The sequence below is a fragment of the Eptesicus fuscus genome, chromosome 3, assembly GCF_027574615.1.
Source record: "Eptesicus fuscus isolate TK198812 chromosome 3, DD_ASM_mEF_20220401, whole genome shotgun sequence".
NCBI classification, from domain to species: domain Eukaryota; kingdom Metazoa; phylum Chordata; class Mammalia; order Chiroptera; family Vespertilionidae; genus Eptesicus; species Eptesicus fuscus.
The window spans coordinates 12,148,230-12,152,106 of record NC_072475.1 but is presented as its reverse complement, the minus strand read 5'-3'; the positions used below and the strand labels follow the sequence as shown (position 1 = coordinate 12,152,106).

Here is a 3,877-nt window from a genome sequence, read left to right as displayed (position 1 = left end):
GCTTACCTGAAACCTTACCTGCCACCCAGATCCTCCCACCCAAAGGAGATGGTTCTAATGGTAAGACATTCAGACTAGGCAGAAGGGAAGCAGTATGGAGATGTAGAATTTTCAGAGGACCAGGTCCTTGAGGCTTCATTGTTTGCAGTCACCTTCATCTTTTGACTCTAGGTCAAAAGGTAATCAAGAGATTGTCATTCCAAAGAACAACTAAGACAAGACCAAATTTTCTCAGGATCTTAATATTTAGATACTTACATTAATCTTCACTGCAGATTTTCATGACTTAATCCAAACAGCGACTTGAGAATATAGGGAATCAGAATGAGTTCTGGCGGGGAAAGCCAGACACAGCTTTCTTATACAATTAATTATATGCTAAGTTGCTTTTAGCAACATTGAATTCCATTTTAATGATTCCAGTTTTTACTGGTACAAAAGAAAAATAACAAGGGGAAAATATTTAAATTAAATTATCTAAACCATCATTTTAATTTTCAATAGTGTGATTTCATTACTTTTTCACCTAGAATGGCTTTGGAGCTAGAATTTGTATGACTTCATCAATATAGGATCGTATTTTTCAGTAGAAATAGGTGTACATTCACTTTGTAACAACAAATTAATAGTTTCCAAATATTTAAACATTTTGGGGTCAATAAAATCAAGGGAGTCACATGATGGCTTAGTTGTGAGATTCAACCATTACGACTATGGCATGTAGCTTTGGTAAGCAAATAGTAAATGGTTGGTGCTGAGAATAAGCAGCAAAATGAAAATAGAGAAATTTATAAAATTGTGGAAGGATATAACTTATAATTCATATAGGAAAAGAGATCCTTAGTGACAAACTTAGGAATTATTCTGCTATGAATATTGCTGATAACATCTTTCTGACTAATAAATAAAATAAGAGTAAAAGGATAGCCCTGGCCAGGTGGCTCAGTTGGAGCATTGTCCTTACACCAAGAAGGTTTCAGGTTCTATTCCCAGTCAGGGCACATACCTAGGTTACGGGTTCAGTCCCCAGTCAGGGCGAGTGCGGGAGGCAATCAATTGATGTTTTTTCTCTCACATCAGTGTTTCTCTCTCTCTCCCTTTCTCTCCAAAATCAATGGATCTCAATTATGTATAATTCTTCTTCTGCCACTCTACCAGCTGGGCGGCTGTACTGATTCCAGAAAGAGCCGGTTCATTTCTTATTACCTCATGACATCCTCTGCCCAACGCCTTGGCTAACAGGTTAGCCTTTGTTGCCTGGGATCACTAATTTCCACTTGGACACGGCAATTCTGTTGTTGGTCAGCTTGAGTCCTCCTCGCAGGCCAGTCAAACACACTGAGAATAAACACAGCTTCAACACTGAATGGCCTTCTGCCCATTCTCATGTCTAAAAAGTCTACTGAATATACTTTTTTTAAAAAGCTATTCTGGGATAGTTCCTCTTTTATCCTGTTTATTGGGGTAGGTTTGTCATCCACCGTTATGTTTTAAAGGAGATTCAAGATTGTGTAGCATATTTCGGCAAACTGCTCCTTTCTCTGCAGTTGTAGGAATTCGTTGTGCCTGAGCAGCCCAGGTAACACAGTATCACTGTTTTTGTTTGAGCACGGAGATCAAAAGGGGGCCTGTGTGATGCTTTTTATTTCAGCAAACCTTTCATTCAACCAATAAAAAACAAAAGCTGTTAGAGTTTAATAGTATAGCACATTGTGAAAAACACTTGTCACTTTTTGAGTACTCTCTAATCAGGCAACTTATATGTATAGTGAAAAAAAGATGAAAGAGGAAAAAGATGATACTAAATGTATTTCTTTTAATACATCTGCTCAGATGTCACCTTTAAAGAACAGGAGAAAAAATATATGGGTAGAATCCCATGCAGCAATTAGCTTTAAGTACAAATCAAACCAAGCTCTTTAAGAGAAGCTTGGATTATATTAGTTTGGGAGGAACTATCATTAGGATATTAATATATATGTATTGAATATTTATGTTGGCCAAGGTACTGTGTGGAAGGAGGGGAAAAAAGTCCTTTTTATAATCTTGACTGAAAATCAGTAAGATGAACTGAAATTCTGAATTGACATCATTTAATTCAAAGCTCTTCATCACTAAAGTAATTCATCTCCGGTAACAGAAAGTTTTTTTTTAAAAATCACTATCAGTAAGAATGATATATTTCCTTGGTCTGGAAATTTCCAAGCCACGATATTCTGCCCTATCAAAATATATTCATTGGGGAATTTCTAACTTGATACATTTCTTTTGAACTTAATCACAATTTCACATCTCGCTTGGTTTCGTGATTAAATAAGGAGAAGGGGATCCCCCTCTTGCACCGAAAGAGACCACGCACTTGAATGACACTCTAACTTCTAGGTTCTGCTACAGGAACACCGAAACCAGAAGCTGTGGGAGAAATGTCACTGTATCCGAGAGCAGGCTCATACGCTAACAGGAAGTAGCAAATTCATCTTTTTCTTTTTTTTAATCCCCTCGTTGCTGAAGTATTTTGAGAGACAGCACTCTTTAAGTCACACTTCCTTTACGTAGATCAAAAAATGCAAGCCACTGGGCGACGCTTTCCCCAGAGGAATGGCTATGTAACAGATGGGGACATTTTATGATGGCTTCATTTGGAGGCAGGGCCTTCATTGCCTGTATGCTATCCATCTCCTGAAAAAAGGTAAGAAAAATAAAACTTCAGCTACTCATTACAGGGTGAAAACCTAGCCCAAACTCTACCTTTGCCTTTCAGCATTTGGGGACTCCGAAGAGTGGTTTTGCTTTTAGTTTAAAGCTGACACAAATAATTCAGAACTACAGGACAGAATTTCAAACATAAACTTAAAAACAGGCTTCAAATACGCTGAAAGGTAAAAAATACATATATATGTATATCATCTTTAAATTGCCAATTTCTCTACCCTTTTTAGCAAATGACTTCCTAGGATTTAATAAGCTCTTTCCTTTACCAGAGGTAAACAGAAAATAAAGACTATTTTTGCTCTCAGATGTCTATCTATCCAACTTAGTAACTGCAAGTGGGTACACAACCACCTTCCTCTCTCTCTCTCTCTTGCAGGTGGCGCTCACCAGGAAGGGGAAATCTGTGGTTTGAATTCTTCATGCCTCATCCTCTGAAAGCCGGAGGCCTGCTGGAGGCTGTATGCTGTTAATGCTAATCGTGATAGGGGTTTTTACCTCCGACTGACTCCTACATGTTAGCATTAACAGGGTACGGTGCCTGATACTAGCATTCACACGGAACAGATGTGCTGTGGGAGGAGGACGAAGAAGCATGAGTCACCCTGCTGGAGAGACTCGGCTTCGGGCTTCACTGTAATTTGTTAAGTCTTCATCTGGTCCCTGGGCAGTTCCACCTAAAACCAAGTTTTAGGAGTCGGGTCATTTGAAAGATTTATCAGCAATATGTATTCCGAATGGGAACATTGTTACTTGAATCGTCAAGCACACATCTTTGTTTTTACCTTTAAAGGAAAACGCATTCATGTCATTTTTAATTCTAAGTTGTGGTTTGTTCATTATAACTGCTCACAAACACTTTCCAAGCTTCAGCTGGAAGACATGGGAACTAAAGACATTCTGAAACAGGTTTCTAGGATGTTTTTGTTGTGAGAAATTAGAAGGACCACTGATGGTCTAGCAACACTTTTAAAAAGATTTAGAAATTAGTATTTCCCCCATGTAGTAACTTTCTATTTAGACAAATTCAGTTTAAAATTAATACTTTTATACAAATTGGAAGCTATAAAAGTAGTCACAGGGATATAAAGTACAGCATAGGGAACATAGTTAATCCTATCTAATAAAAGTATATGCAAATTGACCATCACTCCAACACACAAGATGG

General features: G+C 37.9%; 1 non-coding gene across 1 annotated transcript; it reads left to right on the top strand.

Moving 5' to 3' along the window:
- The first annotated feature begins 3,168 nt into the window (after nucleotides 1-3,168).
- On the top strand, nucleotides 3,169-3,249 carry MIR155 (microRNA mir-155). Its single transcript, NR_129131.2, has one exon. It is a non-coding gene; the product is annotated as a microRNA mir-155 (primary transcript).
- The last annotated feature ends 628 nt before the right edge of the window (nucleotides 3,250-3,877 follow it).